At 37.3% G+C, this 14,929-nt stretch overlaps 1 protein-coding gene across 2 annotated transcripts in view; it reads right to left on the bottom strand.

The window, feature by feature from the left end:
- Nucleotides 1-14,929, bottom strand: part of LOC119232414 (spermatogenesis-associated protein 31D4-like) — a 296,841-nt gene that overhangs the window by 156,949 nt on the left and 124,963 nt on the right. The gene's annotated exons all lie outside the window — the stretch shown is intronic.

The following is a 14,929-nucleotide window of genomic DNA, read 5'->3' as shown; positions in this document are numbered from 1 at the left end:
ATTCATTTCACCTGAGGGAGACTAATGTTTTAAGACTCACGGTTAATTGTCCCTGGAAAAAGGGATATGCACAAAAAAAATACAGGAAAACCCATGGAATCTATGGAATATCAATCATAATCTAAAAATAATTAATCCCTCAAGATAAGTGACTTAGCAGGAAACGGCACAGATTTTATTAAAGACAAAAGACCCTATTGCATTCCCTGAACGGTTTAAAAAGAAAAGTCTGTTGACATCAAACACGTAGCCCACATGGATTAAATTAGGTCACTCTTTGTGTTACAGTTTAAGATTTCATAAAGTACAGCTTGTGGTTAAATCATGTGTTACGGTTCTGAAGGGCTGGTTGATGACTTCCCAATCTTTTCAATATTGTACCACTAGTGATATTTACCCAGCAACCACCACAGCACTCTTCAATCTGGTCTTAATAACGCAGCCCCCAGTTTTGTAGCACACTCCACATTTTGGTTCCCAATAAACAAATATTTGTGGTGTGTTCGTGGGCTGTTTAACTGCCAGCATATTTGGCAGAAATATGAAGAAAAGGGACACATCTGTGGCCCTTAGGTTAAATGCTGTTGGGAATGGGGTTTCATTGAAAGTACCAAGGACTTTTTTTCTTTTTTGGAGGGTTTACTGACAGCTGATGGAGATTAAACTGGGACAGCTACTCAAGGGGGACAATTCTTGAAAAGCATCTAATGAGGAAGCTCTCTTTGACGGCCCTAAATGCTAAAGTATTAATGGGTTTTCAGATAAGCAGGAAACAGAGAAGACAATGGAAGAGAGAGATTTCCTTTATACATATGCAAGGTCTCCAGATGCTTCAGTTTCTGAAGTTCTTAGCACGAATCTGGGCAGAGATTTAACCACTTGGGAGCTCACATAGGCAAGGAATGTTTATTCATCTCAATATCTTCCTGTTTCCAGGATTACAGGCTGTCAAAAACAAAGACATCAGCAAGTCCATGCTGTCTGTCTTGTTTCACTTAATTCATTTTTGTTTGCAGTCATAACAAGCATGTTATTTATTTAGTTGTAAGAACATACCAAAGTAAGGATGCATTCACTTTAATCCTTTAATTTAACAAGATCACATACTTTAGGAAGCCAAAGGCTTTACAGAGAGATTAGAATAAAGGGTTCTGTTTCCTCTTAGATTAAAATAGATATCCTGAATATTTGATTTGTGGTATATCATTATGTTTGATATTTAGGTGCTCTCTTGCTGAGGCCTAAATTAGTATGTTTATTAAATTCCCTCTAAGTGGCATTTTACCCACTGTGTTTACATTTAGAATCATCTTTCATGATAAAGTCTGTCATGAAATGGGAAAACTGATTTACTGCCTACATTTCTTCCAAGTATGGTAGCTAAGACCCATCTGTCAACAGAAAGAAAGCACACACACACACACACACACACACACACACACTTTGTTTCCTTAAAATATCTATGGCCCTTTATCCCTTCTTAGTTCAGTTTTTAGCAGCAGGAGATGGTATTAAGTCATTTCTGGTTCCTGCCAATCTTTTTCAGTATTATGTCCTCTCTTCACACCTTTAGGAGGCCAGACTAGGCTGCCATTCAAAATACTGTCTAGTCTGATAAAGCTTAGGCACAAACAACCTTTTGAACAAGGGATTGTTCACTGCAAACCACAATTGAAGCACCTAGCCTAAAGGAATAAATTGAGATACATTTTTAATAACTTTAAAATAATCAGTTTGCCTTGAGAAAACCAGTCCCAAAATATCTCCCCAAATGTGTTAATCCATGAAAGGAAACCCTAAATGGTTAAAATAGCAAAAAGACTATGAAAATTGTAAATCAGTTTCTAGCCTTTATTCAGGTGACTTGCCCTTCTACTCCCACCCTCTGCCACCCCCACCCCCCTTTTTTGGCCTACCTTTAAGAGAAGAAGGTCTCTAACAAAGAGGTGAAGCAAAGGCTGATGGCACACAGTTCTGTTTCCACAATCCACAGCAATGGCTGCACTTTCCACTTCAGTCTTTCCTTCCATTGAAAAGGAGAGAAAACCCTTCCCAGTCTTATTATCTGCCCAGTCCTGTGCCATGTCTAACCTATGACTGTGCACCCACTACCATACAGGACAGCCTATTCCAAGTCTGCATGACTCAAGCCACCACCAAAGCCCACAGTCAAGCCAGGAGCACTTGTAAGACCTGAGGCTACTGAGATTGATCAGATTAACTAATCTGAAGAATAACTAAGGGCCATGAGGGCAGCTGCACAGTACAGCGAGCAAACAAACCTGGGTCCCTGGCCCTCCTCCCTCATCTTCTAAGTCAGCTGATGCTCCAGATATTCTATGGCATGATCCAATTAATCCTCTCAACAACTCTAGTGGAGATGACAAGGCTAAGAATTATTAGTATTATGCCTTCCGGTGCAGAGATGGGAAAACAGGTACAGGGACGTTTAATTGCCCAAGATCCCACAGTTTGGGCTTTCAGATCGGCCGGAAGGCCAGGCTCAAAGAGTCCATTCCTCAGCAAACTTTACATCAATTTTATGATGCCCCATAGAGTAAGAGCATTAATCTCTGAGCCCCAGGGGACTACTTAGGAAACTAGAGATAAAAATACATTGTGAGAATTCATTGTGAATATGCATGGCAAACTGAAAATGTCCTTTTTTAAAGGAAAGAGGTCTCCGAAAAAAAGAGTGCATGAAGGGGAAACTTCGCCTGCCTCACACTTTTGCTGGTGTGTCCCTGGGCTTCCCACGGATGTTCCACGTGTCCCCAGCCTGCCAGGCTCTACATCACCCAGGTGGCTCCTCCGGTCCTGTCTCAAGATTAATGAACAGCTGCTTGTGTGGGACCACAGGGCACTTTCATCTGCAGCACAACAGAAAGGAGCAATCAAGCAGAGAATATTAATAGCAAGCCAAATCCTCATCTTCTGGAACTGCAACGGAAAACTTGGGTTATTTGTTTCAATATGTTTTCATTCTCACTACATGAACAAAATTCCTTAGCGCTAACTGGGTAAGATTTCAGCCTGCCGAGAATGATTTCCATTTACCAGAAACTGCCTTTTTCCCTTCACTTTACATTTTCCAAAGCAAGGCACTGGTTTGATGTTGTCACATCAACAAAATATGTATTCAACTCTCCACAAAGGTTCTGCGGAGACTGCAGCAGGAACGGCAGAGACTGCAAGCAATTGGGGAACACAGAAAGCAGGTTCTACTCTTGGCGGTCCTGCTCTTCTGTGTGAAGCCCTCCGTGCTTCTTCAGTATCCTCTGTAAACTGTGATAATCTCCTGTGCACCCTCCCAGCTCTAAAACTCATGGAGGCTGGGGTCACATGGCACATTAGGGCTGGGTGGCTTAAACAGCTACGTATTATCTCACAGTTCTGAAGGCTACAGTCTTAGGTCAATATGTCAGCAGGGTTGATTCCTTCTGAAGTTTGTGAGAAAAAGCTGTTCCTCCTTTCTAGTTCCCAGTAGTTTTTTTTTTTTTTTTTTTGGCGATTTTTGACATTGCCCACTTTTTGGAGTATTACCCCAATCTTGGACTTTGTTTTCACTTGCTGTGCTTCTACTGTATATGTCTGTGCCTGTAGTTTCCCATTTTTTTTTTTTTAAAGACACAGCAACAATTGGATTAGGGCGCACCGTTCTCCAATATGATCTCATTTGAACCTGTTTAATTACGTCTGCAATCACCTGTTTCCAAATAAGGTCACATTTTGAGGTAGAGGGGATAAGGACTTCACATCTGAATGGGAGCAGGGGCACAGCTCAATTCATTATAAAGAACCATTTCCCATTTTCTTCATAGAAGCTACCCCAATCTGATATTTTTAACACTGTTCTTATTGTCTATGTAAAAAGATGCTAAATTGCAAGTTTCCATTGACGTGCCTAGATAGATATTAGCTATCAACATGAGATAGGAGGAAGATTACCAGCAGAAACCTTAAAATAAGATGATTATAATAGATTGAATCAGTGCTTCTTAAACTTGAAGGTGCATACGAAGTACCTGGGGATCTTGTTAAGATGCAAATTGTGATTCAGCAGGTCTGGGGTGAGCACAAGATTCTGCATTTCTAAAAATTTCCCAGACACTGGATATTGCTGGTCCATGAGTCACATTTTGAGTAGTAGGGGTTTAAATAACAGATTCATAATTACATAAAAGAGATGAATGACTAGAGAGAAAGGATTTTTGTGAGGGGCATTACTTTCTTGAGGTCAATCTATGACTACCCCTCCTTCCGGTCTGCATAAGGCAAAGATGTGTATGTGAGAAGAGGCTGCTTCCCAGACCCATGCCTAGCACAAGAGACACCAGTTGGAGCTTTTTAAGTTTGCTGCCTGACTTGTAGATTTTGAGTAGAGGAGACTGAGCCTGACTCGTATCTGGGAAACCTAATAGGCTAGAGATTGAGCTGCTGACTGCTCTAATGGCAGGGACAAATGAGAGGTGACAGTGTTAGGATCAGCCCAAATTTCCAGAGTTGGTCAGCAAAAAGGATGTGTGAAAAATGGGCCACAGGCCTACAGGAAGCTGTCTTATATTAGCATAAGTCAAGTAAGGAATTTCTGAACCCATTTTCTCTCCTCTGTTCCCATGCTCCAAAGCTTGGAAGAGTCAGAATAGCAACTAACAAGTAACAGAGAAGGTCAATGACAAAAAAGAGGGGGAGCCAACCACACTTTTTCTTTCTCAGACTATAGGCTTTCACCTTGGGAAAGGGAGAAGATGTGAGCCAAATTGAGATTGTGCTGTCATCATAGGACTGCCAGAATTTCAAACAGAAATTAAGGAAGGATGACTTCCACTACGCAAGTTTAAAGAGAAAACAGGAGATAAAAATAAAGGTGATTTTAGGAAATCACTCTGTGAATCCTACAAATTCAGTGTGCTGGCACAAGCTCTTTCTCCTTGGCAGAAGGTAAGCCCCATGAGAACAGAATCCTGACTATCTTGTTCATTGCTGTTTTCAGGGTTGCCATATTTACATGTGCAGTTTGTGTATAGCGAAAATGGCACCATGTTGAAGAGGACAGGATACAATTTGTAGACATCATAGACTTCAGGGTTTAGTACTAAACTTATCCATCAAAGATAGTATAATGCTCTTCTCAATAGTCAGGAAACCATTACAATTTCCCAAGAGATATAAGTAAAATATCTTGAGGAAACAAATTCTCACAAAAATTCCTCTCAAGCCCCTATATTTTGAACCCTGTAGGTTCCCCAGCATATAGTGAATATCCAGTGAAAGTCTGTGAATAAATGAAATTTCCTATTAATCTTTTCATTAATTGATATTGAAGTTTTGACTAATATTTTAGAAGGAAGTCCCAGAATGACCACAGACTGTGAAAGAAGTTGCCAAAAGACTAATTACAGAATTAATATATGGAAATCAGCAGGCCATAATTACTCAAGCATAAAGAAGATATTTTAAAAAGAATCCATTTATAATAACAAAAAAATTCTAAGGACAAACATAAAACACTACACTATCTATGTGAGGAAAAAAAAAACAACTTTACAATCCCTGCAAAGACTTCAAGAAATAGAGAAAATAAGACATGGCAAACAATAGGTCTTATCCTTGAGCACATCTCAAACCCTCAAAAGACACCATAATTGGAAGGAGGTAAGAGTGCTTGAAATTCTGTAACAGGTGGATGATAAAAGGGCAAGCTCTTCATTTCTGTTAGTGTACCCCCATTTTAAGTTGTGTGCTAGACTAACCCGAGGGATTACTAGTAACACTAACCTTTTCGCTTCTTTATAGTTGGGCATTTGTCTAGGTTCACTCAAAAGTTACATGACCCCAATAGACTTCAGTAAATGCAAAGGAGATGTAATAAAAGAGACCTTATAAATCTAAAAAGGCACAGCCACTAGTCTCACTATGGAGAAGTAGAATCCCAGGAATACCTAAATCCTTTGCTCCTCCTCCTAGCACACTCATGAATGGGCATGAACCATTTATGGCATATGTGCCCTGGGATAAAACCATAAGGGAAGTCAGGACCGCTGGTTTGTTCTTCCTGGTACAGAGAATTCGCATTCCCTAAATGGCCACTTGTCTGAAACATTATCAGTCAGTCTCAGCTCAACTATTACCTTTTTAGAGAGGTATCTCTAACTACCCCTTCTCATGCCCTCATTTAAATATATTCTTCTTTGGCCTTTTCCCTCTAAAATCTTATTTGTTTACTTGCTATTATATATCTTTCCAGGAGAATGTGAGCAGGACATTATGTTCCTAACATCTAGAACTTGCAGCTTCTCAACCATTAACTGTTTGAGTTATCAAACGGTTTGTATTACTTTGTATTACTTTCCTTTATATCAGCTTATTTAATCTTTATTGAGTACTTAGTTTGTATCTAGCACTGTTCTAGGTGCTTGGATGGCACAAAAGAAAAAGACTCATTGCCCTCATTGAATTATATTTGGTGGAAAGAACTGGATGACAAATATAATAATATATACACCATGTTAAGCCATTAAGTGCTATGGGGAGAAAATAAAGCAGACAAGAGAATACAAGTGAATCCATCTTATATTCATTTACATTCTCTTGTCACATAGTATCTATTAGCACACAATATCTTAACCTTATTAAATGATAAATAAAAATGTGATCATGTGATACATATGAACTTAATTAGACTCACTCGAGCCATACCTCTATTTCCTCACTATCCATCTCCTTCCTGTTCCCACATAATCAAACCCCCAGCCATTGCAAAGATAACTAAAAGGGTAAGTTGTAATTTTATTTTGGAAATATGAAATGAAAAGATGGACAAGTAACAATTTGGTGGTCAATTGTGAGACATAAAGTAACTTTGAACAAGGGGGTGCTATGACAATAACTATATTTCCATAAAAAGATTAATCTGCCAACTTATGTTTTATGGATTAGAAGGCAAGTTGACATTCCTTATCTAACTATTAAAAAATCCACATGAGCATGTGAGAAGATTTTAGTACTTGAAATAAATGGCTAGCAGAGGAAATGTGCGGCATGCAATGGAAGACATGTTCTAAGAGTTTCTGTAGGAAATTCAATAGATTGGACACGTCTATTGGAAATAAAAGAGGTGTTACATGAGACAAGGTTTAATCTGTAGCATTATATCGTTCATAGAAACAAGGAAGTCAAGGAAAAGTTGATTGAAGGAGGAACAGTGGTCATTTTCAAATTCATTTGAGATATGATTTATCTGTGGGAAAGTGCCGAGAAGGCAGTTAGATAGAGGATTATAAACTACAAGAATTATCAGTAAGAAATAATGGTTTTCAGAAGCACAACCTTCACCTGCCCCCAACTGAGCTTGCTGTAGCCACTTAGATTAGTGCAGCAGCCACAGCCCAAACTGTGGCCAAGGACAGTGAGAGCTCCCCATAGGAAAATTCAAAAGACAAGTATGGCTGAAGCTGAGATGGCAAGGCAGGATCCTGCTATAGTGTGACTGTCCCCAACCCCCAACTTACTAAATTATCCCCTTGTTATATTAATGGGGCATTCAGTATAGGTCTGTGAATTTCTTTCAAATACATATTATGCCATTAAACTTCACAGTAACTTATAGTAAATATGAGAACTGAGATAGATTGTAGTCATAGCACAGCACCTGTTCAGATTTCATGTTGCAATTTATGACTTAGTTGTGATACCAACTTGCCTTAATCAACCACACACCTACACACAATTTCTGGAAACTACAGAAGACTTGGTGCAATTCCACACAGAACAAGCACTACATTCACAATCATCTCTCCCAGTTGATAAAAGCATTAACTCACAGATGAACTCAACAACGCTAGGAGAATGGTTTTGCTAAATTAGATTAATATCAATTGGAAGTAATGTTGAATGAATCATAAAACCCCAAAGTAGGTGGACGCATTTAAAGAAGATTGAAAAAGAACACATGTGTGATTTCTCCTGAGTCTCAAGAGGTAAACCTATAACTTACAGCCAGGAAAACCAAGAAGCAAAGTACTACCTATAATCCTAGACAAATGGAAAAAGGAATAACAGAAATTATGACATAAAAGAGCAAACCAATCATTATGAGAACAACGAAAGTAACAGTTTATGGAAGGAAGTTATACAGAAAATTGACACTGGGAAAGTGCAAGGTGATAGATGTTCTAAGTGGGTACTGACTACCATGAACTGAGATTGGCAATAAGGGCTACATGTGCTTTCTTCAGATCTGTATTTCTCATAACTGCACATATAACAATGATCACCCAATGTAGACACAAAAATTCCTAACATGGTGGCAAACAAGCTATATGATTTAAGATTTTTTTAACATGGGAGAATTCTTGGAAACCATTGGTTTCAAGAGAAAACTCATGCTAATTTGTGGAGCTGTGACTTTAGACACTAAGAATGTAAGCATATATAAAGGGAAAAAATTAGGTTCAAGTTAATATTTCTTAAATTCTGCTTCTATTAATATTTTGTTTGAATAATAATGCAGAGCGATTTCAAATCAATATTTAGCTGTTCAGTTGCCATAAACTTCTTAAACCCAAGAGGGAGACTAGGAGGAAGAAAACAAAACAATTCCATAGGAATGAAAAACTGTTTTAAATGTTAATATTTGTTCGAAAAACACTAACATTGTTTTTGGCGTGCCTATACTTGTGTGTGAGAGCCTGTGTGTTTTGACAGAAATAGGGAATTTTCATTACCCAAGGCACTGTGTGAAAATTTGAAAGCAAATCATTCATATCTAATGAAGCAATGGGGATGCAAATTATTAGCTAGTGTGTAATAACATTAGATAATAAGATTGTGAATCACTGAATAAATTAAGGCATATCAAACTAAACTAATAGAAATGAAGTAACATATAAGATGAAAACCTCCTGAAAGTTAATTGATAGTTAGAGGCTGGACATTGGACAGTTGTAAACAATTCCAAGAAGTGTTATTCCCAGTCTTTGTAAATAATACCTGGACAGAAGTAAGTGGCCACACTGCTTGGGGTGGATATGCCTACCAGATTTTTTTTCTATCATTAATAACTCAAGTCCAAAACTAGTGAGGTGCTAACTCTGCTTTAAATAATGGCTAAGGCCTTAAGAGGTTAAGCACCTGGTTTATGGACCATACTCATGCACCCTTAGACATTTAAATTCCAAGGAGACTAGGATGAAATTGCATTTTCTGAAGTAGATTGAGGAATATCTCCCTCTGTAAAGATAAATTTTATTGATATGGTCTCTCCCTCTCTCTCTCTCTCTCTCTCTCTCTCTCTCAAGAAAAGGAAATGCACCAAACTTTAAATTTTGGGCCAAAAAAGTACAGTATGTAAAAATACTTATCAAAGAACAAACAAATGATTCTTATCTATTCCATTTTTATCCAGTTACAAATGTGATCCTTATACAATGAAAAAAAAATTTAACATTTCCAGACAGATATTTTACCATAAAAGTGGGTAAGTAATTGAAAAAATTACCTTGAGATCATGTCAAAGTACCAAAAACTGATGTTAAAGTGATGTTAAACATTGATATTAAGTTGACCTCAGATTGAACTTGTGACTTAAACCTCACAACTTACACCACAACGAATGCTCAGAATTATGTATCTATGTGATACTTTCATTTCTGCCAAAGATCTCTGGGGTTTTGAAATATTCAAAATCTGCCACAAAAATCTCATTTTATTTAAATGCCTTTAAATTCAGAGAGCTATAAAAAAAGATTGACAAAATCAAAGTTAACATATATTGTTTTCAAAATTTAGAGTGGGCTGACTGATTTTTTGGTAATGAATCACCTTTCTTAAAGGATACAAAATGTTTGAAATAATTAGCTAGCTTCTTAATAAACAAAATCTGCTTTACCTAATATAAATGTTAGATGAAACCTCTTTAAAACAATAGTTTACTTTTTAAATTATTGAGTCAAATAATGCAAAAGTATGCTGTTATACTTGCCCCAGGCTATTTAATCTACCAAGGGAGCAATGAGTGTTAGATCATTTAAAATAACGACACCATCTTTCTTCCCCTAGAATAAAGAGCATGGGTGAATATTTAATAAAAGAAATTCAAGGTCTCAGGAAAAAAGTCACTTTAACCTGAGTGCCTCACAAATTCCAATTGTTTTGCTAGCACAAGCTTAACATCAACACCATTCATACCAAACAGATATCAAGCCAGTAACATGGAGGAAGATCTTATTCCAGAGAACCAGAGAGGACCATATTCATTCTGCCTTTCAAAGAACTGTCACTGTAATTGCTGTCATGATAGACTGGTTTTGTGGCAGCACTTATGCCATAATTTGATTCTAAAGAAAAGGTTCAGTGTACCCAGAATTTCCACATACCCTCCCCTGCCTTCTGTAATTAGGAAATCTAGGCATTTTCCCGAGTTTAATGAAGCAAAGCCTGAGACTGAGTGAAGTAGAATCAGAGCTGTCATATGCCCCAGTGAGTTAGATCCCTGACCACATGAAGCATCTCGATTCTATATTCCTGGATCTAGCACAGAAACACTTTGTTCATGCTGAATAGTGACTGTAACAAATTTTTTAAAAGGCTAAAATATTCCATTTTGACTCTGGATAATGTCTCTGTCATTCGATGTCCCTTGGAAAAAAGTCCACAAAGGTAACCTATCTTGTTCATTGTTCTGAACCTAGAACTATTTCTGGCACAAAGGCCTCAATAAATATGCAGTGAGTCAATATTAATTGACTACTAACCTACTAACCCCCAGACAGTTCATCCCAGAGTTCAACCTCCATTACTAGTACAGAAAAGAAGTACCATTTTTAGCCTGTTATGCAGAAAGCAATTTTTATTTTATTTTATTTTTAAAGATTTATTTATTTATGCATACAAGAGCTGGGGTATAGACCAGAGATGTGGGGGGTGAGAGGATTCACCAGAGACAGAGTGGGGAACAGAATAGGCAGACTGACTAAAACACTCTGCTGAGGGGAGCAGCAGGCGAGACAGGAAAGGTTTCACCATTGGGTTGCTCCCTGGCAGGCCAGGGATTGAACTCGTGCTGCAGAGTCTTCGGATTGCTTCATGGTGCAGTGCTTAACCCTTGCACCACCAGGGAGGCCCCAGAAAGCTATTTTTAAATGAATGAAGATGGTTCAGTGGAAAGAGCTGTGAAAATAGTGCACTATATTTATAAAATATGTAATGCAAAGGAAAATCCCTTTGCTATGTTTAACACTAAAATCATTACTTTTTTTTCCACTCTCAACCTCCAGCCCCTCTAATAATCCCTATCTCATCTATGACAACACATCTGCCCAGTCATCCAAGATAGAGACCTCAGAAATCTTTTGACTCCTCTATAACATCCAAGTTTATAATTAGTTACTATGCTATGGAGATTCTTTCTCTTCAAATCCCCTTTAATACAGTCTCCAACTTCTATCACCACAACCAGTACTGACTCTTATTTGGAATATGCTATAGTAGTCCAGCCTTTCCCTCTTTCCCAAACATTATTCTGCTTCAAAGGGAAATTAAGCAAGTCTGACTATATTGTTTATAAAGCCAGTGGAATTATTAAATAATATTGTATTATATTTTGCGATACTTTTCAACACATTCCTAGATTTAAAAACTAAAATTAACCAGGATAGAAATTGCATAAACTTTTGTGCATTTTTCAAATTAAACATTCCCAAAATTACTTCCAAATAATGGGAAAGTGTTCCATAAGGAGAATTCTAAGTTAATGAGTTACTTTTATAAGTTCTCCCAAAAATGCTGAATGTGTGTTGTGCAAGTGGAATATATGTTTTAAGTAAGCAGATCCATGATTTGCAGAAATTCTTTGTATAGGTTTATTTAGATATTACTGACATAGACATAGCATATATTTATAGTGAACACTGATAATATTTAGAATACATACATACATGTCAAGTCATCACCACAAGCACTATATATTCATGAACTTCAAATGTTTCTTTATAGTCTTTTGTGATTGTTCTTTCCTTATATTCAATGTCTTGAAAACCATTGTTTCCTATATTTTCACTGGGTGTCCCCCCCCCCTTGGTTATTTGAAGTGACAGAGTAAATCTGGTATCTCTTTAACTTTTGCAGAAGCAGAATTCCCCCTGTTGATTTTTCACAATATAGTTTTAGTTGCTTTTTTTCCCCCTAGTGACTCAATTGGGGCTACAAATCATCTTAACTCATTTTCTATTTAAAAATACAGTAACTTGATTCTGACAAAATAGAAACTTTGCTGTATTCTCCATTTGTACTATTATTATACGTTGCATCCTATATGTTAAAAACCCAACAATACATTTACAGTTACTACTGCTTTATGTACTCAAATATTTTAAAATATTTTAAATCTTTTAAAAGATAAGAAAAACATTTATAATTTTTATGTTTACTTATATATTTAGCCATTTGCAATGCTCTCTATTCTTGTGGATTTCAGTCATCATATAATGTAATTCCTTTCAGTCTAGAGGACTTGCTTTAGTATTTATTGTAAGGCATGTCTGTCATTATCAAATGACCTGAACCTTTGTTTATGTGAGAACATCTCGTTTTCACTTAGATTTCTGAAGGATAGTTTTCATAGAGATAGAATTCTTGATTGATAGGTTTTTTCTTGTTCACACTTTTAATAAGTCACTTCTCTGTTTCTAGCCTCCATTTCTTCTTGTGAAAAGTCGATTTTTAATCCTATTCATTAAAATTCCTTGCACCTATAAGTCTCTTTGTCCTTGCTGTTTTCAAGGTTCCCTCTGGCTTTGTCTTTCAATAGTTTGACTATGATGAAACCAGGCAGTCACCAATTTAAGTTTACCCTATTTGGTGTTTGTTGAGTTTGGATCTCTAGAGTCTAGCTGAGAAGAACAGGAACTATTCCCATCTCTGTGTGTGTCCTGATATTTCCTTCTGATTGATTCAGATGGTGCTTCCTATGACCTCAGGAAATTTCCTCAATCACATGTGCTGATAATTATTCAGCTGAAGCCTCAAAGGAGACCTAAAAATTTCTGCAGTTCTCTTTCTATACACATCTTCTCTCTCTGGCCCCTGATTTGAAAAGTCTGGCTGCTTTGGTGTCCCTAGATTACCCAGCTCTGTCTCCCTAACTCAGGGAAACTACCCAGCTCCGTGAATTTTCCCTATACTACTATGCAGAAACTCTCCAGGCAATAATATGGCCTATTCATCTACTTCCCATCTCTCAGAAATTGACCTTTATTGCTCGGTGTTCAGCGTCTTGAAAGCATTGTTCCATATATTTTGTCTGTTATTTTTTCAAGTTGATTCACGTGGGAGAGTAAATATAATACCTAAGTGGTCCATCTTGCTCAGAACCAGAGGTCAGGAGTGCTTTTTTTTTTTTTAATCAAAGGAACATACTTAGTTGAGTCTATTGGTTTTTTCCACTTGATTTGTTTTCCCATCACCTTTCCCCTATAAACCATGCATGTTCATTAACATCCAAGAGCAACTTGGCCCAGTCTTAATCATGTAACATTTTTTTAAGTACTTACTATAGCCAGGCTATAGAGACAAACTAAAACTTGTTGAGGGTATCTGTAGTCAGCCTGGTTTCTCAGTGTTAAGACTTTCAGGCAAATATTTACTCTGTCTTCATCCAGCTCCACGTGCTTTTTACCCCACTTACTAACCCTATTTTTACTCACAGTGCATTAAAATGTTCTAAATTATTAAGGTAAAGAGTATTTTTAAAATCTCAAACACCTTTCCTTCATGAAAGTAGATTTTTCTCTTCCTACTATCCTTCTCCAGTAAAGGGAAAACATTTACCTCTTTCTGTTATTCAGGCCTATATTTATTCTGTTTTTTTTCTCATTAAATTAATTTTATTTGGGCAAAAGAACAACAATCATGTTTAAACTTAGGATGGGAAACAACACAGCAGGGCTCCATAAATAGAGTTTAATTGCAGTAATTACTTGCGTTAATTATATATCAACTGATTATTTTAAGACATATTTATTGAGCACCATCAGCTTTCAGAGGTACCCATCATTCTCCCACTATCTTTTTCAGATTCTATATCCATGCTCAGAATAATCAACTATCATTTGACACACGGTATAATAAGTACCTAATGAAATCCCAATTAAAATTGTATTTGAGATGCTTAATTTTAGAGATAAATTAGAAATAATTACACGATTCAAGAATCCACATCAGACAGGAGAGACACAACTATATCTTGACTAACTGGAAAGGACAAGCACAGATGAAGCCTTTTAATGTGCTTTCCAAAACCTGTTACAAAACATTATTGTACCTCAGCAGATGGCACGGAGAGATGTCTTTTTATTTTTTTTAAATAGACAGTTCCCTTTCATACGCTGACTTGAGTGATTTTAGTTCTCATTATTACTGTCATCTGTTAGACAGGAAAGAAAGGGAGGGGGGAGAGAAAGCACGTTATTTTCCATAAGGCAAGAACATCAGCATGGAGCCAGCCTTTGAGCATACTAAGTTTAATTTACTGAGCCACAATAAGCAGGAGAATGCACCGACTGTCTCTAGCTGTTCATTTCAAACAACTTATCTTCATTTGGAGCTGAGACACTCCGTGCTTGCTGGATACAGTGTTTCCCCTTTCCTCCCTTCACCCCCCCCTTAGCTAATTTTTCTCCCTTAAGATTTAATGAATTCTGGAACTGATCATGAGCTGGTTGTTAGGAGACACTAGCCAGGTAAAAGCTTTAATATCATTTCTTTCCAAGTTCAAAAGGTCACTTCCCTATACTAGGATCACAAAAATACATTTATTCCCTTCTGAGAGAGCTATTTCGCCTCCAAGGGGGAGCAGAAAACTGCCCCAGTAAGTTCACCAAGACTTTGCTCAGAGCTCCCTCTCCTTCCTGCAGCATCTTTGTTCATAGGA

This window comes from Talpa occidentalis, unplaced genomic scaffold (genome assembly GCF_014898055.3).
Source record: "Talpa occidentalis isolate TD23 unplaced genomic scaffold, MPIMG_talOcc4v2.1 talOcc4.7, whole genome shotgun sequence".
In the NCBI taxonomy this organism is placed as follows: domain Eukaryota; kingdom Metazoa; phylum Chordata; class Mammalia; order Eulipotyphla; family Talpidae; genus Talpa; species Talpa occidentalis.
The sequence above is the reverse complement of the archived record's forward strand: the minus strand, read 5'-3'. Positions and strand labels throughout refer to the sequence as shown.